Here is a 27,436-nt window from a genome sequence, read left to right on the forward strand (position 1 = left end):
TTTCAAAAGTCTCTTCCTAATGAACATAAGAGAAAAGCGTTTTCATTTTCTCAACATATTTATATTTCACACACCAAAGTAGATTCTAAGTTTCACAAATTGGAGACAATTTTTTCCCTGAAACATTCGTTTTAATGCCTCATAAGACACCAGCTAACAAGGCTCCCTTGAAGAAAGGCATTTATCCAGCATTAAGCACCTGTGGGGGTGCTCTAGCCCTAGCTATGAAGATACATAATGTTGCATCCTATCAACCCGCTGAGACATTATGGAAAAGTCAGTCTGCCTTCAAAGGCTTGAATCAAACTAAGATGTTGATCTCGTGAGCAGGATTTTTAGCACAACAGAGCAGTGATGTAAAGGAGTTTACATCCTTTACATTGGAAAGAGGCCAGTCCCGTGCTTTGAAACTGAAGTGTCCCAAAGAGCCTCAAGTTTAAACACTTGTTCCCAAGTCAAGGAACTGAAGAAGCATTGGGAGAGATGAGGCCTGCCTGATAGAACCAGATAGCCAGGGAGATTCTTTCAAAGTTATTTCAAAGTCCTGGTTCCTAGTCTTTTGATTTCTGGCCCACTGCGCTGTGAAGAGCCTTGGCTCCAGTCGCTGCTAGCTCTCCTTTTCTCCCCTCAATGCAGGCAGAGGCCCTTGGGGACTGGAGGCCAAAATAATTATTTTATTTTATTTTGAGGCATAGTCTCTCTATGTAGCCCTGGCTATTGTGGAACTCACTCTGTAGATCAGGGTGGTCTTAAACTCACATAGATCTTTCTGCCTCTGCGTTCCATGCACTGGGATTAAAGGCGTGTTCCACCATGCTCGGCAAATCTTTTCTCTCTTCCATTGTTTCTGGTAGGCATGTTGTCACAGCCACTCAAAAGTAACTAACGCCATCAGTGGCAACAGCTGAATCTCGTAAACACATCATCTGGTTCAGGGATGCATAATTCTTGTTCTTGTTGTTGCTGTTGTTGCTGTTGTTGTTAGAATTTTAAGTTTCCGAACAAAATAATGGGTTTCATTATGACATCTTCATTCAACATATCGTTGTGAACATGTGTGTGCCCCTCTGTCCTCCATTAGAATCTCCTGTTCTACTGAGTAGCTCTTTTTTTTTTAATTTTTAAATTTTGGGTACATGAGTGGTTTTTTTTTTGCATATACAGCATCAGATTCCCTGAGAGTGGAGTTATAGACATTTGTGAGCAGCTATGTGGTTGCTGGGAATTGAACTCATCCTCTGGAAGACCAGCCAGTGCTCTTAACCTCTGAGCCCCGTTTCCAACCCTCTAGTTCATAACTCTTAGTATCGTGGGTTGTGTCCTCTGCTTATATCAAAGTTTTAACAGCTTTGCCAACAGGGATGGCGACTCACATAAGCTAGTGCTGGGGTGGATGTCCTGCAGGATGCACACGTGAACGTAGGCACGGGTGAAGTTGAGCTGTACAATTGGGAGGACTTCCTCTACCTGTTCATCTCACCGACTCTCCATGTCTTTGCGTGTTCTGTACATTCTGGGTAGTAGGAACCGATTCTTCCAGTGTTGAGATCTTAAATGCATGTGCTGAAGGTAACACCCAGCATCCCCACTACACCCAATGTTCCTGCAGTATTCCTCGCTGCTGTCGTGACGCCTGTGTAATGGAAAGGAAGCCTTTCCGCAGCAGCTCTTCAGAGAACAGTTGATCTGGAGAAGTTCAGTGGATGCCAAGCCTCCTAGATCTAGAAGACAGATCCGTATTTCTGCCCATGCTTGGCACACTGAACAAGTTCAGTCAGCACTGATGGCCTGGTTGGATTGTGTCGTCTGTGTACCTCAGAAACTCAGAAAGTGGGGGGTACAGTTTGTGCTGTCACCTTATCCTTTGTCCCGCACTTTAAAAGGACCAAATAGTTGACTTTTATATAAAATTGATCCAGCTTAGTATAAATAAATGTCTTATTGACAGATGCTCCTTAGCGCCCGTGGTTTTGGTTGGCTGACTTGTGTGAAGTCACCTGTCGGAAGTTTTTTCTGTTCTTGACAGACTGAGACATAATGAGAGACAGAACTCAGTCTTCTGTTTGCTTTAATTTCATCATATAAAAATGCCCTCAGCAGGAGGAGAGAGAGCTCAGAGATTAAGAGCACTGGCTGCTCTTCCATAGAATATGAGTTCAATTCCCAGCAACCACATAGCTGCTCACAGCCATCTATACTGGGATCTGATACACTATTCTGGCCTGCAGATGTACATGCAGATAAGGCACTCATACATAAAATGAATGAATGAATGAATGAATGAATGAATGAATGAATGAATAAAAATAATAAATAAATAAATCTTTTAAAATATGGTCTCAGATTTTATTTCTCTCTTTCTAAAAAAGGTACTTTGAGGGTGGGGTGTGTGTGCACATGTGCACTCAAATGAGGGCAGATGTCAGCATTGGATTTTCTGGAGCTGGTGGTTGTGACCATCTGATGTAGATGCTGGCAACCAAACTCTGGTCTTCTGCAAGAGTGCTGTGCATGCTTTACTGTTGTCTCTAGACTCACAACCCTCATCTTTAAAGGGCAGGTAAAATAACATTCTTGTACCTAAGCTCTCCCAGCCATTCTCCTCCTTCCCTCTCTCCTTCCCTTTCTCTTTTCTTTTTATATATTCAGTATGCATGGTGTATATCCTGTGCATGGATGTTATGCCATCTTCGTTTAACTATATAAAGGTTAAGACTTTGAGCCAGGCACAGTGGCACACACCTATAATCCCAGCACTCTGGGAGGCAGGGGAAAACAATCTCTAGGAGTTTGAAGCCAGCCTGGTCTACAAAACAAGTCCAGGACAATCAAGGCTACACAGAAAAACCCTCTCTTGGAAAACCAAACCAAACAATACAACAACAATGACAACAAAAGACAAAAAAATAAGACTTTGCTATGGGTTAGACTTTTTTTCTTCTTCTGATGTTTTGTTGGTTCTGTGATTGGACCATGTTAATCTTTCTTAGATTCTAAAAAACAAGAAAACCCAATCTTTATCAAAACAGCGTTATAATCTTGTTAGTCAGGAAGAAAATCCTTTAAGAAAGAAAGAGGGCACCACAAAGTGCAAGGAGCCCTATAGTGCCAGGATCTGGTAGTCAGGAATAGGAAGCCCCCTGAGAGTTTGTGGCCAGCCAGCCTAGCCTTTTTGTGGGTTCCAAGCCCATGAATGTTCCAAAAATAAAACACCTAAGATAGTACCTGTGGTTGTCTTCTGGCTTTTCCAAGTCAGCTGGTCACAAAATGGCCATGGCCCAGTGCATGTCCTTAGTGCTTATAAACTAGAATAGAGGCAGAGTGAGAAGGTTATGGTTTTCAGTTTTCTTTTTTGAGGGGTGGGTGGGTGGGTTTAGAGACAGGGTTTCTCTGTGTAGCCCTGGCTGTCCTGGACTCACTTTGTAGACCAGGCTGGCCTCAAACTCACAATGATCCGCCTGGCTCTGCCTCCTCAGTGCTGGAATTAAAGGCGTGCTCCACCACACCTGGGAGTTTTCAGTTTTCTTGAGCTGACACTTGGAGGATGCGTTTTTGCTCCTACTAGGCAGTACCTTCTGGCCAGCCACCATACCGCCCTACCTTTTCAGAATGCATCTCTCTTACTGCCACATTTCAAGGCTCAGCTTCAGAGAAAGGGTACGGAGATGTGGTCCAGGATTGCACAGACCCAGCCTTGCCTCTTTCTGGCTCTAGGGTATACAACATAACATTTAACCTCTGTTTTTTTTCTTTTTTCTTTCTTTTTTTTTTTTTTTTTCTCTGTCTTTAAAACTGAGCTACTGGTGATGCTTGCCTCATGTGATTGCTGTTGTGTGATTCAATGAGCTGCTGCACCCAAACAGTTCGTTCAGGATCTGGCACAGTAAATACAACTGAATCCTTAACACTGGCTATTAATATTAAATAAAAATAATCAATAACATATGCAGTGCAGTATGTTGCCATCATTATTAATATCTTTCTGATGTCAGATGCCATTGCTCAGCCCAAATGCCAGCTTTTCCATTAAGCTGTCCCTCTTCCCCCATTGGAATTAATTACCCTTCTATATTCTTATTTACTTTTCCCTGTGTGTTTATTATAGCCCTTAATACTTAATGGATTTTATTATGTAAGTTCTGGAAACTTGGGACCATTTTTCACCCATCCTTTTAATCCAGCCTGAACACAGTAATCATTTTAAATTGAACAGCATAATAATGGAGGAGAGGGTTAAAAAAAAAGTGTGACCCGGGCAAATGTTTTAATTTGCTTTTATTGTAAGAAAGGAGAGGGGAGGGGGCAGGATTATGGGGCTTGGAACCCATAATAGTCGTCTCAGAATCCTGTCTGGATTCTAGCTGTGCATTCAAAAGTCAGCTGAGATGTGGGTTGCTTTTCACATGCCGCAGACGCTGTCTTAGGTCGAATATCCGTTATCCAATTCAGATAGAAGTTCCCCCAGATGGAAAGCCTTGAATTATTTATGCAGTGTTTATCTCTGAGTTTACTTCCCATCACAACCAATTAAGGCTATTTGGTTTCATTAAAAATAGCATTTTCTCATTTGGGAAAACATTTATCTGAAGGAAATTTAAATTTACCCACTTAGAGGCTGGTGATGAGCTAGCTGCACCGACCTCAGCCAAGAAACAGAAAAGGAAACCGAGCTGCTTCTTTCTTGGTGGACAGTTTCTCCCCCCCCCCCCCTTTTAGAATCTTTAGTAGACATAAACTCGTGAACAAAAACTTGAGTTTTTGTCATCTTTTTAGATTTTAATTCTGCAAATCAAAAACACCCCCACCCCTTGTCTTCCAGGGTTCTGCTTCCTGCCATGTGGCAAGTGTCCTTAGGACTCCTGGGATATCCAGGGCAACGTACACTAGCTGTGGTCACCAGGGCCCAACATTACCTTGAATAAAGTGTTTTCAATCTTTCTTCCCCCACATCTCATAGTGTGCTGCTGAATAGTGGCACGAAGCTTTGCACTTACTCATGCACATGCTGTTGTTGAAATGTGACCGATTCCATTGGGCGGATATAAAAAAAGAGATAGGTGATATGACCAGACAAGACGGGGAAGCTTTTGAGCCTGGGTTTCTCAAAACAGTGCTCTCTCAACTGGCCAGTATAGTCATGGACTCATCCCCGAGAGGTAGTTCACTTCTTACCTTCTGCTGTTCCCTGTCCTTCTAGAAGGAGGTTTCAGTTACCAGTTGTCTTCTTAGTCACTGTTCTGTTGCTGTGCAGATATACCATGACTCCTATAAAAGAAACTCCTATAAAAGAAAACATTTCATTGGAGCTGGCTTACAGTTGCAGAGGCTTAGTTCATTATCATCATGGCAGGAAGCTCGGCAGTGTGCAGGCAGACATGGTGCTGGAGGAGTAGCTGAGAGTTCTACATCTGGATCCATAGAGAGTGGGAAGAAAGAGACGCAGGGCCAGCCAGGCATGAGCTTCAGAAACTTCAAACCCCAGTGACCCATTTCCTCCAACAAGGCCACACCTACCTCAACAAAACCACACCCCCTAATCCTTCTCAATTAGTGCTACTCCCTGGTGACTGTGAGCCTATCGGGGGCCATTCTTTCTCAAACCGCCAGAGCAGTCAAGAGTGATGGTCATGACTTAAACTACAGTTCTGATCTCATTATGGTGTCCTCTGCCTTACTACGAGTTTCACCAAAAGCCGGTAGTAACCCCTAGGCAAAAAGAACATGCTGAAAATTAGCTGTTGATGTGTGATGAGAATATATTTGCATGTTCTCCATTACTCCCTCCTACCTATGGTTTTCTGGACACTCAGATTTCTTGTTTATTTCTCTCCCATGTGTCAACCCCCCATGCCTTTTGATGGCTCTTCTCCTTCTCCATGGAGAAGTATGGTGGAGTGAGAGCTGAACACCTACGGATTACCTCCTGAATTCATGCTAGACCTTACTAATTGAACACAGATCCTACCCCAAGTTTGATGGGGTTTCTTGATCTTTCCAAAGGTCAGACCCAAGCAGCCACCCCCAATTAGTCAACATCTGCATGCTAGATTAAACCTATTTGCTGCCTTCGATTTAAGTTAAGGTCTTATTTATCTGTTTCCTGCCTGGGGAATAGTTCTGTCTCTTACTATTATATGCTGATTTTTTTTTTTTTTAATCCACCCTTCAAAATTCATGCTTCGCTTTTTATCTAATCTAGTCACAGTTCTCTATGAAAAAAAAGTGTAAAAGAAAAAAGTGTGATCAAAGCAAGACTATTGAGATGCCTTTTATAAAAACTATTCTTAAACTTAGCAGGTGATGCTTTTGATTTAGCTGGATTGTTTTGACTCTTTTCTAAAGGGGTAGATGTTTGAAACTTGCAGTATGTATGCAAAGAAATGTGCTAATAAGAGTGCTACCTTTTATTGGGCATTTGCAGGGGCTGAGTGGTGCCCTGAGATAATTATGAACATGATGTCACTTAATTCTCACAAGAGTGCTAAGTAGGTGATATTACTCTCCGTGTTACAGAAGATATAAGTGGGGCTTAGAGAGGGTAATTTGTATATAAGTATTACAGCCACAAGTGCAATCTAGACTAGAGCCCCATCTTTGCCAGACTTTCAAGCTTCATTTCCAATTTCAGTCATATTCTTTCCGCTTAAAACATGCTGCCAGCATCACCCCCAAACACCCTGTCTCGTTGCCCAGTGGTGCATTTGCAAGCAGCATCCAGAAGGCAAAGATGATCTGCATCCATTAATTCTCATGCCCAAATTCCTGTGATTTAAATAGTGTCCCTGAATGCCTTTCTTATAGACCCAGACTCGCATCAAGTTCCAATTTTCTATAAGCCACCTTTCCCCCATTCAGCTGCCACCTTATACAATAGGTACTTTTTCTCCTCCAGTGCTTGCCTGGCAGCTCTGGCTTCCTCAGAGGTGGTGTGAAGGACTCCTTCATCCTGTGATAGAAATCATTCCAGTAGAGCTTTGAGTGTATGAATGCAATACGCTTTTTTCATTCCCTCCCCTTAATAACCCCCTCCCCAGTCTTTTTAAAAACACGTTTTGGGTTTACATTTACACAGATGTAGAAAGCCTGCACTGTTATTCAGCCCCAGTTTGTTAATTTTACTCATTCCTTTAAATGTGCATTAGCAACTTGACACTTCATTAATTACTATATTTCATACCGGGAGGCTCAATTTTCTTTCTTTCTTTTTTTTTTTTTCATAGATGCCTGCTGAAAGTAAGACAGTTCTCTTTGCTAAGCTCTCCAAATGTTTCATATTAAATGAACATGTTAACATATAGTGTTGTTTTATAAAGAAAAGAGGATACCTTTTTTTTTTTTTTTAGTGATTTAAAAGGCTTGTATTATTTTTTTAATTACAAAACAAAAAATCCAAAAAACCCAACCTAAATGAAACCAAACAAAAACCAAGGAGGCAATTAGTGTTCCCCTTTCCACAGTTAGAAGGAAAAAGGCTCCCTTATAGTCATAGGGGGCAGTGTCTGCAGAAGGTGTGTGGTGTGGTGTGTGTGTGTGTGTGTGTGTGTGTGTGTGTTGTGTGTATTGTGTTAGAGGTGGGGCAGTGCCCGGACATGGACAGACTGTTACTTAGTAGTTTGGAAATTTAGAAATATTTTCCTACTATTACTTTGAGTTTGGGTATATATAAACAAAAACTCTAAAATGTGTCCATATGCCTTTAAAGTCATGTTTGTTTGACTACTAAATACATACCTAGAAATGGTACCTAGACAACAAATGCTCACTAGGAGTAGGAAGAGCACCTTTAATCTCAACACATGAGAAGCAGAGAAGCAAGCAGATCTCCATGAGTTCAAGGCCAGCCAGAGCTACACAGAGAGACCCTGTTTCCAGTAGACAAACATATAGTGAAAAAATAAATAAATTTTAAGAGGCGGTGGTCCCTTGTCTTTTCCTTAGTTACCTGTAGTAGCTGTTCGGAATAGCTTTGCCTCTCCTAAGCTTTCGACATGTGACGACACTCCAGTCGTCAATAGGAAGGGTAGTTGTTTCCAGTCATCTTTTTTGTCTCTTTACTACCTTCTTAATTTGCCCCCTGGCTTTTCACTGTTGAAAGACACCAGGCACACTTGTACTCTGAAACTGATGTGCACTCCATTATTGGTGGAATATCACTCTTTGCAATGTTAGTGTTCTTGTTCTCCACCTCGCATGGTGCAGCCAATCCCGTTACAGGCTTGCTTTGTCCTTGCTCTCTATTTAGTCTGTAAGGGTGAGTCTGTTCCTTCCCCCTGCAAGGAACAAAGATGGTGACTGTATGTCATTCAGAGCCTGTGCGGGAATGCACGTAACTTCCATTTAATTATAGGCGCCAAGCCAAGGGAGCCTTAGATAAGCAGGGACCCGTGGCGGCCTGCTGTCTGTTTCCCTGTGGCCTTTTCAAAAGGGACACAATATAAAAATGAACACTTCATGGACTGAATGAGAAAACAGTGAAAAGGGAAATGACTTGGACACAAATTGGAAGTTGATAACCTTGATTTGGATGAGAAGGTGAAGATCCTAAGTGAATTTTAATAATAAAAAAATGGATTTTTAAATGTCCTTCATTATAACTCCTGGTTAGTTTAGTGTCTACATAACCTGAAGAGGATATTGCTGTTTTCAGCTTCAGCTTTAGATTATACAGGCTTTTTGACTCTTCGACTATTAGTTCTTTTGTAGAATTCTCCAGTTCCTAGTAAACTGATGAGGTGCTTAGCCGTTTGGTACACTGGATAGAAAAGCATTTATTTAGAAGTAACTTTGTCACATCACCATCAGATGAAACCATGTCCTTCCTGCTATGGCACTTAGGTGACATTATAGAGTTTGTTTTGAGTGATGCTTGCTATCTCCTGTGCTCAGACACATCTTTACTCATGGGTAGGACGTGATTGTCTTGTGCCAGTTTTTAAAAACCAAAAAAAAAAAAAAAAAAAAAAGCTTATCATGTAGAGTGAACAGCAAGATGAGCCGAGAAGGTTTGTACTATTGGAACAGGTAGATAGAAAGCCCTGGAGAATTTACATAGAGAACAGGCTATAGGTCCCACATGGCTGGCCCTACCTGGCAGGTCACAGCAAATTCAGTGGAGGACAGAGAGATGTCACTTGTGCTGGGAGGTCATTCTCACATGAAAATATGTAGAACTTCTCCAGGACCCTGAAAACCATCAAACTGGAGAGTTAAATGGGCGAGTAATTGAATCCATGATATAAATGTCACTGAGGGAGTTTCTGAAGCTTGTAGTGGCTTGGGGAGTTAAGATGGCTGAGAGCCTTTGACAAGATGCCAAGAGTATCAGAAAAAGGGAAGAATCTCTACAGATGAATTGTTAAAAGAGAGCAGGTAAAACTGAAGAAAAAGATCTATTGTGTGAAAGAGCACTTGATGTGTAGGAGAGAAATGTAGGTCTAGGCTGGAAGGGGCTTCTGAGGCAGCCCCGTACCAGTTTCTAAATAAGGAAATTAAGAAACACCATGGTAGAGTTCTCCAGAGGAACACACCCAACAGAAAAAAATATGGGTTTTTAAAGGCCATCTGATGTGATCAGAGGCACAGTAGCCCCTCAATATCCAGTCAGAGACCTCAGACCACAGAGCTGGGAGCCTCAGAACCAAAACAACCAGAAACGCAGCTTCCTGGCCATGACCGCAGGCCCCAAAGCATCTCTCATGACTATGTGTCTCATCTGAAGGCTAAAACACTGATCCCCCATCTTCCAGGTGATGGAAGTACCAGGAAAACGAAGTGCACCTGCTATAGAAAATCCAGCTTAGAGCAGAGATGGGTGTCACCTTTTGAGTTTTGTTCTGTCTGTGCTCCCAGCCTAATGGACAGTACCACGTATATTCGAGGAGGACCTCCATTGGCTAATGTACATGCCAATCATTTTTGGAAACACTGTCATGGATTTGCACAGAAGTATACCTTATGAAGTCCCTAAGCTGACTCAGTCCCATAGTCAGCAGGGATGTGAAAACCATCACAGAGCTTCCTGGTAGCCTGCATGGTTCAGTTGATAACAGTTAGGTCAGAAACTACAGAATCCATCACAAGTAAGCTGAAAACATATTGTGAGCATATAACAGGACACATGACTGAGGAACTCAAGGACAGGATTAATGTGCTAATATGAGCTCTAGTTGGCAGAAGTCAGTGTCTCTGGCCTCGCTCCATTCTTCCCTGCATTGTGCTCAGCCAAGCTCTTCTCTTTGGGGTTGCCTGCCACATCTCTATTTTACATCTTCACATCTTCACATCCATCCCCACCACTCTTGGTTTTGGTTTGGTTTATTTGTTTGTTTGTTTGTTTGAGACAGGATTTCTCTATGTAGCCTTGGTTGTCCTGGGCTCACTTTGTAGACCAGGCTGGCCTTAAAACTCTGAGATCCACCTGCCTCTGCCTCCCCGCGTGCTGAGTGCTGGCATTACAGGTGAGTGCCACCATGCCCTGTTCCATCCCTCTCTTAATACATCCCCAGCAGTTCTCAGAAGACCCCTTTTTGTGTAACCGGAAGGAACCTATTCTTCTAAAGGGTAGGACAGGAATTGTTATCTGAGGGGATTCTGGATTGGGTTACCTGACATGAGTGCAGCCTACTGATGTTCTTTATACTGTGGGTAAAGTTACTTCATGGCAGGCCTGAGGAGTGTAGTTCTGCCTCATCTTCTGGTTTGTCACGTGGGACATGAATAAACCCTGAATGGTACGTGCCATCTGTAATGGGATATAGACACTAGCAGGAGTCTTACCAGCTATGTGAGTTCCCTGTAGATTGGAGGGGCACCAGGTCTTAGGGTCTAAAGCCAGGTTTGTGGCAATCATTTCTCATGACTGTCCTAGAACTACTTGATCAAAGTTTCTGTCTTGAGGAACCCAGAGATCTGATCTTCATTTTTGTGTCCTTGGGTAATGGTGTACATGCAGATCGAGGTTGTCCTCCTTGCATACCAAGTTGGAGCGCCTCTGAGTTAAGGACATAATTATCACATTAAACTATGGTATCCCTGTACTGCACCCTACACCTGTGCAGCTTTCTCACTGCGGACTTAGAAATCTATATTTTCCTTAAGCTACTCAGATGAATTTGGACATTTGATCAAAGTCCCTCCTATGTGAGGGAACGCACTGAACCATTAAGGTTCAGAGGTAAAGTATATGTTAGCATGCTAGTTCTATGATATTTTTCAATTAAAAAGAAGTCATTATTAATATTCAATATGTTCCTTATAGCTAGAATGGTCATGTAATTTGTGAGACAAGAGGTCATGTGCATTATTTGATAGATATTCTATAAAAAAACATAATAACAAAATCTATGAGCATCCTCTGCTTTCAGCATGCTGCAACCAATTGCATTTTATTTATGCCATCACAGATAAATCTGTGATAATATTATGTATGTAACTAAACTACCACTCCCTAAGCAGACAAATGGTTCAATCAACATGCTTCTTCTTGCCCATTCCTCTTGGCCAAACAAAACAAAACAAAAACAAGTAGGTTGTAACCAAATATGATAGAAAGGCAGCCATGAAAACTACAAATTACCCATATAGTTTAATACATGCTTTTATTATGCTCCACCATTAACCTTGAACCTAACCTTAATTATATACTGTGTATTCCTGCCTGATTGTGATGTAAATATTAGCATGCTTCTTTGAGATAATATTTTTATCACTTTCATAATATCTGATATCCTATTTGTTGCTTTAGTATACATTTTGAGGGTAAACATACTATGGTAATATAGTCACATATCTAATTTATCAAGAAACCAAAATGTAACGGTTGCATATACATGCAAAATTTTCAACAGTTGAGATGGGCATGTTTCCAAAAGTAAAGATGTCACAGGGAGGGAGGGAAGAAAGGAGAGAGGAAGCAAGGGATGAATGGATGGAGAGAGAGAGAGAGAGAGAGAGAGAGAGAGAGAGAGAGAGAGAGGGAGGGAGGAAGGGAGAGAACAATAGGCATACAGCCAGGCACACAGACCCAGAATTAAACATTTTCATGCTCAGAGTTTAGAATGTTTGCTTAGCCTTTCCTTCCCTTGTTGTGTGAAATTAAAAAGAGGAAAGAGGGGCTGAGGTTACAGCTTGTTATTTCCTGATTCTCTAGCCTGACAAAGCCCAGGCTCTGTGGGGGGAAAAAAAGAGAAGAAAATAAAAAAGAGCCCAGGAAAGAGTGATCTCCTATTGAATGTTAAGTTCAAGTCCTAAGGAAAGTATTTCATGTGTGTTTATGTATGAGGCTTCCCCCTCCCCCCCCTCCCCATTGGTCAGATTCACTTACATATTGACTTATTAGCATAAAAGAGGGTGACAGCAGAGTGGCCATTGCTAAGTTCACATCGTACATCAACTTTCAATCCATCCCCAAGTCTCTTCCATCCATTTGTTTTCCCTATTTTAATACACTTTGACAAAAGAAATATGTTAGTGTGCATTCAGCTAAGTTTGAAAAAAATTCCCCCTAAGGGTATGTCAAACTCTTGACAGATATTTGAGTGTCATTTTTCATGGTTTAATATAGATGGTATTCATATTTATAAATGTAATTGCACTCCAAAGGAAATCAGTAATTTGTAAGCGATTATCTGTATTTTAAACTGCAGTGCCTTGCATTTAATCCATTTAGAACTTTCTCTGGCTGCCGCTCAGTATTCTGGATGCATGAATTCGTTTGCTGTGGGGAAGATAAGCGTGGCATCTGCTTCACACCTGTGGTGCTGAGGATAAGGGCTGCGCAGCCAGCTAGAGCCAGCACACTCTGCAGAATCCTCGGGGAGCGGCCTGTGCTCAGAGATTTTTCCTCATCTAAATGTAAACTAAATAGACACTCCTTCCTATCGCTGCTCTTTCGGGGTCACGAGTCTCAAGATGCTAGTTAGATCTCTTGACTTCCCGGCTCTGTACCTTAGCGGTCACATGGTGAGAGTGTTCCCTACCTTTCTGTTGGCACCTGCTTCATGCGAGTAAAGCATCCAGATAGGAAGTAAACAGTTGAGAGAGCTGCACATACGCGTACACCCCTGTAGCCCCCATGCAGATCCAGGCATGTCCAGCTACTCCCCAACATAACATTGTAAGTTTACTTAACACACCGAGATTTACTTGCAAGTTTGATTTGTAATTTGCTTGGACCTTTCTCCAGCCTGAATGTTGTACAAGTCAGAAGGCTGGGCAGACGTGATTCCAGACCAAGCTATGGAAGAGGCTTTCCCCCGCCTTAACATTCTCCCTAACCATAATTCGGAATTCAGTGTCTAGCTGAGCGCAGTCCTTGTCTGGCCCCTGCTACCTGTTCATGACCCATGACGGCTGCTGCTACTACTGTAGTTGATGCTATGTTAGAATATTATTCCTGTAAAATGTGCAAGATAAGACTAACATTTTCCTAGCTCCCCGTGAAGGGGCGAGGGGCGGGGGAACTACCAGCCTGCAGATTCTTCTGCAGCACCCTCGGAAAAAGGGAAGCTCCATTGTTAATGAGGCGCTGTTAGAAATAATTACTTTGTGTTTCCATTTGGCCTCCTCTCTCTACTGGGTCTTTATAAATCATCCGTTCCGAATAGCTTGCTCAGATATTACTGTCTCTAGAACCATTTATAAAGATCAATTGATTTGATTAGCTTGCCATTTCCTAACAGTCTGTGGGCCTCCAGAGGTAGATACTCAGGCCAATTGATTTGATGCAGAGAAGTAATAAGGAGCATTGATACCACCCCTTGGTATCATCTTGACCTGATTGGCAGGAAAATTGTATGTAAGAGGCAAAGCCAACAACAGTAACACTTGAGACAGCGGACAACTCAACGTTGGGACATGATGGCTCTTTCATAGTCAGAAATGGGTGCAAGCATGAGAATCCATATTATGTTTGTTCCTTTTTAGGGTCCTATTTCTCAATCTTGACAGGACTGTATCATTCCTTCTTTTATCAACCAATTGGCAACATGTGAAAGTCACTCAAAGCCTTTATAGCCTGTATATGGCAGAGCCTTGCGTGCTATCACATAGGTATGTTAAGGTGTTTACAAATACAAACGTATAGGTCTTGTTGGAGCCTAAAGGCTGTTCTGGCATTTCTTGGGAAGACAGGCCAGGACAGTAATGCACAGTGGTCAGGAAACACTTCCTCCAGCAGGTAGACCCAAATTTAAGTTTGGAAAATGGTGCGTAGGAGTTTTCCAGGTAGAATTATATCTTAAGCTTCTCTGTTTTTGGCTGTTCTAAATTGATATACTCACATCATAAATTGCTGTTGTGGTTAATATCGTAATTAAGGCTCAATTATGTTTCAAGTATTAGCAGAATTGAGCCCACACTTCCACCGCGTAGCAAAATTTAAAGTGGTAATTATTACAGTACTATTAGTATAGTATACAGGTTTAAAAGATGACACCCCATTTGCTTCTTCTGCATTCTGGATTACAGTTGCAAAGCTTATTAGGAGAAATGGGAAGGTACCAGAGAGGTCACTCCAGTCTGCTAAGGAGTGAGCTGCTCCCATGTGCAGGCTTTTAAGGTGGGCTTCTCCCTCTGGTGTCTCAGTTCCCACCGTACGGACTGAAGAAGGAGCCCAGCGCTATCCCTCTAGCTACCTTCACAAAGCACCGCCCAGGAGCCAAGTGAGAACAGAGAGTTTCCTTCTGTTAACTCTACAAGCCAGCAGTCGAAGGTGAGAGTGTCCACAGGGTCAGATTTTCAGGCTATCTGTGAGTGATACCGTCTATGCTGTTAGCTTCCAGCACTGTGCTGGCAACCTTTGGTACCTATGGATCCTACATGCATTACCCTCTTTTATCATTCCGTGGCATTCTACCTGCCTGTGTCTCTGAAGCCAGGCTATTGAACTCTAAAGACTTCATCTTAACTCAGTCAGCTTCAAAGACCTTTTCTCCCAATAAGACAACAAGCACTGTTAGAAAGGGCAGAAGGAGTGCATGAATCAAACCATAACATTTCCTAACCCATCTCCCTAGTGGACAAAAGAGACAGAATTAAATCTCCAGTTCATGTGACTCACATCTGGAGGTTTGAATATCTGCCCCAACATACATGAGAGATGTATTCATATCCAAGGACTGTGCATGTCCTCATCCAGCTGCGAACAGACAGGAGCTGTGGTAACAACACTGTTTACACAGGACTGGCTTGGGGACTGCCTCCTCATAACAAGCGTTAGCCAACTCCTCGTGGGATGAGAGCGTTTATATAGTTTATATATACTAGCCTTGCTCTGTGTGAAGAAGGCCGACGTTTTTAGTCTAACTGGAAACAGGATCTCTCAACCTCAGCGCTGATATTTGGGGCTGGATAATTCTTACCTTATTATCGTTGAATATTGAAAAGAATCCACTGCATGCTGTCTCTAAGGTGGCACATCTCCAAACATTATCAAAGGCCTCCAGAGGGGCAAAGCTGGCTTGCGTGAAAAGCTCTGACTTAGAAAGGAAGGGGAGGTACTGTGGTTGATGTGGGCTCACACAGCACTTGCTTTGTTTTCCCTGGAGCTCACATCTGTTCCCATTGGGTACAGTGAGGTATCAGGAAGGGCTTCTTGCTGTTCTGTGACTCCCGTGGGCACAGCAAGGTGATCCTCAGCCAAGGTGGAGACTAAGTGAAGATGAAAACCCGTTATGTATGCTTTGAGCAACTTGATTTGTTCATGGCAAGGGTGTAGTGAACAGGAGAACAGACAGACTCCTTCGCTGACCAATAAGGGGTCCTTCCTGCATTCACTAAAAACCAAATGAGTCAGATAATTCATTTGGGAAATATTTGCCATTTACGTCAAGGTTCTAATGTGCCCTTGGCCTTAGGAAAAGGGTGTGGTTACCCTGTCATACCCTCAGGACAGTTTGTGAGACCAGTGGTGCTTTACATTGGGAAGCCACAGCTGTCTGCAGCTGGCTGCTGGAGTGCTGTCGGGAAGTGCCGACTGGAGTCTTCAGCTGTCTACATTGCACACAGTAGTGTTATGTCATTATGCCAGCCAGTATATTGTCGTCCCTCCCCTCCCCCCGACTGTTAATGTCATGTGCACACTGATCACAGCTAAAAAGACTGAAGACTGAACTTAGAAGTTTAACTGCAAAGAATGTCAACTAGGAAAAAAAAGAAAACCACCATTGCAATACCAGGACAGTTTTGCAGTCAGAGAGCCATAGTATGCATAGCCTGGAAGGCCCACAGAACAGCGAAAAGACAAGGAAAAGAGGACCAGGGAGGGAGCCCAGTTGGTAAAGTGTCCTTATTCAGAGCTAAAGACCTGAGTTCAGTCCCCAGCACCCACATAAAAGCTAAGCTTGGTGCCACATTCCTAGAATCCCAGCACTGAGGAGGTAGAAACAGGTAGATTCCTGGGGTTTCATGGCCAAGAAGCTCAGCTTAATAATCAGTCCGTTTCAGGTCAACTGAGACCCAAACATTAAAAAAAATATATATTCCTGAGTTGGAATGACTTCAGCAGATGACCTCCACCTATCTGCCTGTGCATCCCTGTACATGTGCCCCGACCCAGACACAAACAGAGAGCACAGGAAAAAGGCAAAAGTCTATTTATTATTCATTTAATTAACATTCCTGAGCCGTAAAGGCCAAGACCTCCAGATGGGTCTTAATATGCCCTTTAGAACTCAGAAAACCCAGACCGCTTTAAGTTTTCTTCCACTCTGCACCTCCCAGACTTGGAAGGGGACACGCCATCTCTATGTAGTGCAGACAGCCCAGCATGTGGTGGAGTGCGTTGATAGAAATTACTAAGCCAGGGTGTATAAAATGCACTTGACCGTGGATGCAACTGAAGCCATAATAAGGCCTGAAGGTTGGAACATTAAAATGGGCTGCAGTGCTTTGAATAGAAACCTAACCCCTTAGTGAAATCTCTCTGAAAATAGAGCAAATATATGTGTGGATGTGTCTCCTCCTTCGTACAACTCCCCAGGGAGATGGTCTTATTCCCTGTCTCAGTGCAGGCCAAAAAGCAGGATGGGAAATCATGTTTACCCAGTCATAGCCTCCCCAAAAGTTATGTGTCTTCTTTGTGTGGCATCTGGTGTACCCCATTTCCAATTTCCCACAATAATTTGCTAATATAAAGTCTCCATGATATCCGTAGTACACTGTGTGCACTCTGCAGCAGGAAATGCTGTAGTGAGCTGTGGCTTGGTTTTGGGAGAGAGCTGCTAAGTGATTGTTCACTGCGTGTCAGTTCCATGAGAATAGCCTGTCTTTCTTTCCCACGTTCTGTTCATGCTCACATAATGTCTCTGATGGATTCTGGACTTATCTGGTCCTGCTTTGTGATTGCTGGCCTGGGAAGTTGAGGTGCTAACTGTACACAGCAGATCCGCCCTGGGTACAGTGTGACCCTGGTAGCAGCTGAGGGAACAGGGAGAAATCACAGTTGGCATTAGGTAGGGCACAGTTGATTCTGAGCAAAACAGCTGTTAAGACAAAAACCAGAGCCAGAGAGGAAGAGCATGGTGATGCCCACCGGCCTAGTCTGCTTTCTGGCACTGTGGTTAGCACCATGACCAAAAGCAATGTGGGAAAAATGCACTTATTTCATATTATACTTCCAGGTAACAACTCATAAATTCTTACCTTGGTCCCATGACACAGTCAGACCCAGGCTCTTGGCTCAGCAGTGCAAAGGATGAGTTCTATCCTATGGAGTGGGCCTTAAATACAATCAGGGAGAAACTGGTTACTCTAAAAGCACCTGTGCCACTATTATACCACTGGGTGTATCTTGCTAGGATGATCTTTATGGTAGCTTTCAGAATTTACATCTGGGTGCAAACTGGGCACACATGCTGATTACATCTCTTCTCTAGCAGCAAGCATAGGACCTCCTGGCGCTAAGAAGGCTAGCCAGTATACATGAGGATTCCACGTCCATACCAGCTTGATTATCGCCATGTGCCTTAAATATATATACATTATGTCCTGGAGGGGAACCAAAGTGCTGCAATAGCTGTATTGTTTTTGGGGGGTCTCTATGACCCTTCCCCTAACAATTTTTAAAAAAATAACCCATATTCAGAACTGAGCATCTTCTTTAAAAGCCTCTGGCATCTAAGAGAAGCATATTCCTGCTATAGGGTAACTGCATTTAAACTTCTTTATGTGTATGTATGCCTTGGGAAGCTTCTATGTTGGTTTATTTATTTATTTATTTAAAATATTTTATTAATTTATTCATATTACATCTCAATTGTTTATGGGTATATTTATATACAGATTGCAAAGATCTTTAGTGTTAGTTACCCCACCCCACCTACTGCCTTTCCCATCCCCTACCTCTTCCCCCTTCATGCCAGCTTTGTTCTACTTTCTTCCCAGGGTCCAGTCAGAATTGTTAAGGCCAAGAAAACAAATGACAAACGTTGGCATGGATCTAGGGAAATGGGAACATTTACTCACTGTGGGTGGAAGTGCAGGCTGGTCCAGCCACTGTAGAAATCAGTGTGGATGTTCCTCCAAAGGCTACACAGAAATCTACCACCTGATTCATCAATCCCCCTCCTAGGCATGTTATGAAAAACCATGTACCCTATGGCAGAGACACTTGCTCATCCATGTTCATGCTGCTCTGGTCACAATAGTCAGAAAATGGAAACAGCCTAAATGTCCACCAGCTGATTAATAGAGAGTTCTTATGATTTATAATCTCAGTGGAATATTATTCTATGAAAATGAAATCATGATATTTGCAGGTAAGCAGATGGAGATGGAAATAATTACTTTGAGTAAGGTAACCCAAATTCAGACAAATGCCAAATGTTCCCTCTCATATGTAGATTCCAGCTCTGAACCTTTAGATATGTGTGCTTAAATTGGATTGCCTGAGCCGGGCATGGTGATGAATGCTTTTAATCCCAGTGCTCAGGGAGGCAGAGGCAGGTGCATCTCTGAGTTCGAGGCCAGCCAAGTCTACAAAGCTAGTCCAGGACAGCCAAGGCTATCCAGAGAAACTCTGTCTCAAACAACAACAAGAAGAAGAAAAAGAAAAGAAATTGGGTTACCTGCAGATGCCAGGAAGCTATCTATGACCTTGAAGTGATCCCTCATCTGTCCAAACCACCCTTTCTAGTCTTGTGAATGGTTGTAAACCAGTACTTCTCCCAGTGAGCTGTATGAAGGTCAATTTCTCTGTAAAGTGCTCATACTGCAATTTCTTTTTAAATAACAGAGTTCACATATGTCTCCATAACTTCTAGGTAACCATTAGTAGTGACCAAATGAGTATGCTCTGTGATTCTGGGAGGCAGCAAGTCCCTGTGTCTTCATACAAATACTGGTTACATGGATGCACTCACTGGGTAAACCTGTGCATGTTTAACCAGAAGTTGTCCTGGAAGCTGTGCTGGTCTGCAGATATATACTGGTATCTAGTTCCATGTGACTGTGTATTCTGCCATCCATGCACTGCTGGGCTCCTCTGCATCTTCCTTTGAGGTTGCTGTCTTGTACTTGTTTCTTCAAATATTTATGAAGAAAGGTTTTTATTGATGTTTTGAAAAGTACTGAATCTATCTTATCAAAGTCATCTCTTCATTTCAACCCTGCATTTTCAGATCTCTGAGGAAACAACAGTTAAATCTCATACCAGTCATCTCTCCCATCCTCTGTATTTCTGTATTTTCCCCTTTATTTGGAAAGTGTAGATCAGGTCATCTTTTAAATTTCTGCTTAATACTCCACAGTACAGATTCCCTTTAATTGATCTAGGTGGCAGTGAGCCTGACTATAGTCTTTTGGTATTATGACTGGTGCCTTTTTGACCTCCTCTGTAACATCAGCAAATACTTCAATCCCAATGAAGGCAGCCAGTTTTAAACATCTGTCCATTTATGCTCTCATCTGCTGCATGATGTTGGGCAGGTGGCATTCTGAGCACAATTATCAATGGTGGCTGATTGCTGAGTTCAGAGATTCAGAACCAGGTTCCTGTGTAGACCTCTGGGTCTTAGGCTGTTTATTTCTGATCTGAGACATATATAGGACATGTGTGTTTGATCACAATGATCTTTAGCATGTAGTCTCTCTAGACACATGAGCTATCAATCAGCTATTCACTGTGGAGAATGAACACAGGAGCCAGGTGACAGCATAGCTCCAGGCTGTCCGTGTGCTGTAGCTTCTTGTCTTCATAAAGCCATGCTTTGAGGGTTTGTTGTTTTTCAGTCTCTTTAAACTTTTATTCCAAATTAGTAGCAACTACCCACTGAGATTTACCCTCTAGAAAAATGGTACTCAACTTTCCTAACGCTGTGACCGTTTAGTACAGTTCCTCATGTTGTTGTGACCCCCAACCATAAAATTATTTCATTGCTACTTCATAACTGTAATTTTGCTACTGTTATAAATTATAATATAAATGCTTGATATGTAGGATATTTGGTATGTGACCCCCAAGGGGTTACTACCCATAGATTGAGGACCACAGCTCTAGAGTCTCATGACATTCTAACATGAAGGACCTCCACTTGAATCTGGGAAGTCATGCTTGGCTTCCTCTTGGTGCCAGCATTACTAGTTTGGCAGTGACTGTGTATCAGAAAATGCCATTTGAGTTCTGCCCCTCAGCATTCATTGTCTGACCATATGGTGGCTAGTGGGGTAAAGTGTCTGGAAAAAAAATCTATGAAAATATTCCTGGTAGGATGTAGGTGGAAGGCGTAGAAGAGTTCATAAAGATGCTCCTCCAATTTCTGCTTCTTGTTTAAATGGTTTCATGGTAACATCTAGGACATGAAGACCAGATCAGAGAAGCGACCCACAAAACACTTTGAGATGATGCAGTGAATGATCAGAATTAAGTAATCATCTCATCAGAAACACAGGTCTTCAGAAGTTTTAAGTGGTGTTGAAAACTATGAGGAAGAAGGATGGAGGAAGAGGAGAAAAATGTTTGCAACATTTCCTCATTTTTGTGCCATATCTATTTAACCTTGGTGTTCAGTCCTAGTCTTAAGCTTTTGAAAAGATATGTGGAATTCTCAAATGCTACTGGATCTGTCCTCACTCAGGCTGAGTTTCGTCCATTCAGAAACAGAACTTGTAACTGATCACTCATGATAATAATGCCTCGTGGGCTGGACTTCACTTTTAGCTATTTTTTCCCAGTGCCTCCTTATTTTTTTATTGTAGTAAATCATACATAAGACTTACCATTTCATTTATCATTTCAGTTATTTTTAACTGTGCAATTCAGTGATGTTCCCCACATTCAGAATATTATGTGAACGTCAACACCATCCATTTCCAGAACATTGCTGTCATGTCAAACTGGAACTCTGTCCCCATGAGACACTAACTCCCAGTCCCTCCCCACCAACCCCAGCAGTTGTCCTCTCAGCTTCCTGCTTCTCTGCATTTGACTGCTCTGAGAATGCCATCTGAGGAGTGGAGAACTTGCATTTCCTAATGGTGTCTTTTCTTCGCTGTCAGATGTTATTTCTGAAGATGATCCTGAGCCCCAGTGTTAGTCTCCGGTGAATTCATGGGAAGGAAAGGCCCTGAGCCAAGTGCACACACTGTGAAGGGCCTTTCCCTAAGACCATGTTGTGCTCTACCCAGCATGGTGCAGTTCTCGAAGATGACTTTGTGCAGTGTCACTTTAGGACCAGATCAAGAGAAACTCAGAACATAAACTCATCACCAGAGCTGCTGTGTTAAGTCAGTAAGAGCCTGTAGCACAAAGGGAGGCACAGTCTTTCATTTACTTCAGCCTCTTTCACAGTGTTGGGGAGCTCGAGACATTGTCAGAGCCATGGCATGCAGAGATGGCAAGTGTGATGAGTGGTACAGGACAGCCCTGCCATTGGTGTGGCTCTGGGCCTCAGAGCACATGGCTGAGGAGGCTGCTGTTCGGCATTCTGTCCCTAGCTCCATCTATTAGTATCTCCCACCTCCTCCAGAGATGGAAGAATCAAGTTAAGGTCTATTCTTTTTCAATTTTTTGTCTTTTTCTTTATTCATTTCAATCATTTCTGCTTTTTCTAGATGGGCTGTTATAAACCACTAAAGGTTTTAAGTCATCCTAAAAACAAATACCTGGGTCCTACCTTAATCATCTTCTGAGACATATTCCCCATCCCCCCAGTAGTGTGTGGTATTTCCCCCAGCCATGATTGCTCCCTTCATTTCTAAGCCCTTGCATACACATATGCGGCACATGCAGCACTGTGATGCATGCAGCTTTGTGGGGCATGCTGTTCTGAATATAGAATGTGGCCATAGTGTATTTAATTTGCTCATTGGCTTTCTACTTTGGGAAGTGCATTGGAGAACTTTCAATGAAGATTGATCACTTCCTTTTCCCTCCTCAGTGGGCTGTTTTGTTAATTCTCCTACACATTATGTAGAACAAGGGCTTTTTTTCTTTATATCAACAAAGGTAAGGCAAAGGTACACATGTATTTGCCTTTGCCTGTAGCAGAACATTGATTTATCTAAATAAAAAGCCTCACCGAGTAATGAAATGGCCATTCCTAGGAAAAGATGAGGGAAGGTCTTATTTTGGATGGCTATCAGGGTAACATTAAGTGAACTTAGAAGTATGTATCCAGTGACCAAAAGCTAAAAATGTTTATGAATTCAAATTAGCAATGGTGTAGGAAAATTGGCATGTTTTCTGTGTGTGTGTGTGTGTGTGTGTGTGTGTGTGTACATGAAGCTGTGTGTGGAGGCCAGAGTTTCACTAAACCCAGAGCTCACTAATTGAATAGACCGAGGGTGGACTGCTATTCTGTGCTTCCCACCGCTGGGGTCAGAGATGGGCACAACAATACTTCTCTCAAGTTCACTTCCTCATGTTTTTGGGCAGGCACTTTCCCAACTGGCCATGTCCTTCACCCTTTCCTCCTTCCTTAGTGGAAGGAAAAAAGGGATACATTGTTCTCCATGGGTGCTTTGAGCCACCAGCAGGGGCCGGTTTTGTAGCAGGTACCATCGCTCATCTAGGCATGCTCATAGAGATTTTGGAATATCGAGTCTTAACCAATCTGGGTGTTGTGTTTTGTTTGGTTGTTTAAGCCCTTGAGGATTCCAATGAAAAGGCTGGGCTGCATAAAGCCAGGACTGAACATGTGTGTTAGAAGTGTCTATGTTAGCTTTTTGTCACTGCTACCAGAATACGCAAGGAAGGGAAGGACTTATTTACGTTTCAACTCAACTGGATATGGAGGGTGTGGCAGATCAAAGCGGTTTATTTTCATGGCACCAGGAAGCAGAGAAAAGGGCCTGACTGGGCTGGGCTCATTGTCGCCTCCCCCACTTCAGGGACAGTGCTGTCCCTATTTCAGGGCGGATATTTCCCGCTTATTTGACCCTCCCTGGAAATGGACTCACACATGCATCAACAAGTTACTTTAGTAACCTGCTAGATGCTCCTAAATCCAATCAAGTTGACATTAAAATCAAGTATCAAAAAGGGCTATGAGTTCATGGCCCTAAGGTGGAGACACCAAAGTCCAAGTGGTGAGAAGTGCCCTCTACAGCCTTGAGCTGCATGCCACTCCATTACCAGGCATCTCTCTACAGCTGGTTTGTGTTTTCCTAAAGCTTTTCGAGTCAGGGCTTCTCTTTGTAGACCAGGCTGGCCTTGAACTCACAGCTATCAGCATACATATACCTCCCTGAATGCTGGGATTTTAAGCATACACGACCACGCCAGCTTCTACAGCTATTGTTTATAATGAGGAAAAGGTCTAAATTGAGAAATGAAACAAGTCCTGCCATATGGGGAAAAAAAAAAAACCAATCACCAGATAGGCACTTGCTGCATGCTTGATCCTGGTGCCAGTGCCACCCTCCCAGTTCTCAGAGAGGCTTCAGAGTCTCTTCTCCAGATGAGCCCTGTTTTAAGGGGCCTACACCTGAGTTTCAAAGGTGGCCTTAGGAGCACTCTGCTATATGTGTCCCACATTGATAATGCTCCTCTTCTTACAAATGCACCATAATGGATTCTACAGGGTATGGCTTGGACTTACAGAACTCAAACATTTGAGAAGTCACCAGGATACCTTACCTATGTGTCCTCAGAAATACTTTGCATCAATTTCTTGTGTGTGGTGTGGTGTGTGTGTGTGTTTGTGTGTGGGGGGTGGGGCTAGAAGAGCACATCATGTGTCATTCTCAGGAGCACTGTCCAGCTTTTAATTTTAAACAGAGTGTCTCTCCCTGGCCTGTACTCCATCAGTCAGGCGAGGCAAGGCTGGCCAGTGATCCCAAGGGTATGTCTGTCCCTGCTTCCATGATACTGGGATAATAGGCATGCACCTCTGCCTGTGACAGCTTTTACATAGGCTCTGGACGCCATACTCCTAATGCATGTGCCCCAAGCAGCTTCCAACCGAGCCACTCCCTCTTCCCATAGCCTCGCCTATGGAGAACCTGAGTACTGATACCATGCTTCACAGAGGTGCTGTGTAACTGTATTGGTCATCTCTGTACACAACTCAAGGACAGGCCTTGGGCTCGGAGTAGGGAAGAGGCCACAACCACTGCCACACCTGTACTAATTTTACTTAGCTTAATTGCAACTTAATAGCCTCGTGACATCACCCACAACCCATCATGGGATAGAGAACACAGCATGAGAAGTAAGGAGTGAAGCATGATGGGAAATGGGGGCTCCTGAGTAACAACCCAAGCTTTGGCTTCCTTGCATTTCGAGACGGGGAGACATATTGCCAATTTCTAGTTGGTGTTGAGTGATTTATAACCTTTTATTTGTGGTTGAGTGTTACAGTCTGTGTTGTCATGGAAATTCTATTGAATTTATAGGCCCATTTATCCAAAATGATTTTCCAGACTTCATTTCATGGTGAATCATGTGGCTGTTACTCTCAAGTACAAAGCAATTTCGACAAAGTTTCAGTTTACAAGGAGCACAAACACCACTGGTGATTTTCATGTTCCTAAAGTACAAATGAGTTCCACATGCACCCGGGCACTGTCCCTGTCCTGTGAGTTCCACTGAGCTCCAGAGCTGTGTTTCTACACACACACACACACACACATCCAGTTACTACAAACATGAGGAAATGGTGGCTTGCTTTTGTTTTGTTTTGCTTTTTTGAGAAGGGTCTAAAAACTTGAATTCTGGGGCATTCTCCTGCCTCAATCTCCCAAGTGTTGGGGACACAGATGTGTTCCACCTTACCTGCTTTTTATTTTGTTGTTTTTAGTTTTAATTCTTTTAAATATTTCTTTATTTACTTAGTGACCCAGTGTCTGTAGAGAGAGTGTGAACGGACAGGAGGTACAACTCTGTTTCGCACATTTGTAATCTAGGCACCATAGGCTCTGCAGGGACACTTTGCCCATCCCGGGTCCAATGGCGTGACTATTTTGGTAATTTTTTTAGTCACTATTGAACATCATATACAAGCAGAAAAGTTCAGTAATAATATGCACGCAGCTGAGTTCATTCTTTTATCTAGTGCTCAGGTTAGAAATAGAACTTCACCTCCCAAGGGCTGCAGCTTCTTGCCACCTTCCCTAAAAGTGGGTTCCCTAACAAGGGGTTGGAGTGTGATACAGTTCAGAATATGCACTACAGAACCTACCTCATGTCCTTCCAAACTTTCACTTAACTCGAAGTAAAAACTTCATGACTCATGCATAGTGAACTCCTGGGAAACACAACTTCCCTCAGTCACCAAGGTCCAGATTCTTCCCTGTCAGAAAAGAAATGCCAGGATATGCCCTTGGACCAGGAGTTCTGAAAGTGGCTTATGCAGAAGTGTGTAAAGGAGTAAAGAAATTATAGAGAGAGTTCACAATAGACCCTCAGTGGTCCTGGCTCCCTTCTGAGGGCCCTTCAACCTAGTGTACACTTTGGGCTCATCTGCTCCCAGAATTAGAGCCCCAGGTCCAAAGGAGCTGGGGACAGTTCCAGATTCCATGGCAAAAGCAGAAACCAGTGACTAAAGAGCCAGGCATTGCATGCTGAACACCAACTGTGGTGTTAAGCAAGCCTTCCAGAGTGTTTACATGAAGGTCGCTTCCCTCACAGAGATGCTGAACATCTATTGCTCTTCAGAGTGCTTCCTTCTAAAAAACACTCTTTCCATAAAAGCTGCTTGATCCACTGCTCTGGGTGCGACTCCCTGGCTGGCACGTGGGAAGGATCAATTTCACCACGATCGACACATCCCTTCTGTTCATGCAGATTTGTAATGGGAAATGAGAGCTGCCTCTTTCATTCTGACTTTTCCAAAAGCAATGTTTAGTGTATTTTCGGGCTGAGAATGGCCTCTGAATTCCAGATGGGGGCTCTGAGCAAAGGCTCTCATGAGACCCTAACCATTTTCCGTGAATAACCCCACACCCATGTTCCTTAAGTAACCCTAGTTAAACTAACTGGATCACCAAGTGGGGGCATGAGAGCTTTTGGGTAGAACACTTTGGAAGAGAAAGAGGATCATCAAGAGATGGAGACACGCGAGGGTAATGGCAGTGTATGTGACTAGGATAGAAGTACATTATATACACGTGAAATTGCATAATGAAATCCATATTGAATATAATTTATATATGCTTTTTAAAAAGATAAATAAGACCAAAGTCTTCAATCAGCAAATGAGCTTTTATTCCATAACCAAAAGAGTTCTATCTCAGAGTATCCACTTCTACCGACTTCCTGGACATTTTCCGCTTAGGTATAAGAGATTGAACTGGGTTATGACTGGGCTCTCTGCAGATTATCCCCAGCAATGATTAAAAGCTCACATTTTCACCTTCTCCTCCTGTACTTCCACCTTCTATGTACTTTCCCACATTGCTGCTGCCTGGCCAGACTTCACTTGTCATCTTTGACTGCCATCCCCTCTTTCTCAAGACTTAATTCATCTTTTTCATTATGTTCATTTGGGGGCATGTGCAGATGAGTGTATTACCCATTGGCACCAGAAGAGGGCACCAGATCCTCTGCTGCTGGATTTACAGGAATTTCTGAGATGCTAAGTGTAGGTTCAGGATACTACACCCAGGTCCTCTGAAGAGCATTATGCAATTCTAACCACTAAGCCATCTCTCCAGCTCCAGTTATTTCCTGTATGGACACTTCCCAGTGGTACCAGTTAGCCAGATCACTTACCCACTGCCTTTCCTCTGAGCCATCTGGGTTGTTTCCATATTTATTCTACTGTGATGTCCCCCCTTGCCTTGCATGGGGAGTGTGTTAGGGAAATAGAGGTTTCTCAGAGGTAATACAAATGTAGCATTTCTGAATATGCAGAGAACATGAGGGTTTTCCTTTCTTGAGCTGGGACAGTTTCCTTTTGCCTCCATTGTCACAGTCACCCGAGAACTGCGTCAGGAACATCAGGTTAACACAGAGAATGAGTTCACCTTTATGAAGGTGTCCCACCCTCCCCCTGCTGGG

At 43.0% G+C, this 27,436-nt stretch overlaps 1 protein-coding gene across 2 annotated transcripts in view; it reads left to right on the forward strand.

Annotated features, from left to right (window-relative positions):
* Ptprg (protein tyrosine phosphatase receptor type G) overlaps positions 1–27,436 on the forward strand; it is a 684,777-nt gene that overhangs the window by 450,537 nt on the left and 206,804 nt on the right. The window lies entirely within an intron of this gene.

The sequence above is a fragment of the Acomys russatus genome, chromosome 3 (assembly GCF_903995435.1).
Source record: "Acomys russatus chromosome 3, mAcoRus1.1, whole genome shotgun sequence".
Taxonomy (NCBI): Eukaryota; Metazoa; Chordata; class Mammalia; order Rodentia; family Muridae; genus Acomys; species Acomys russatus.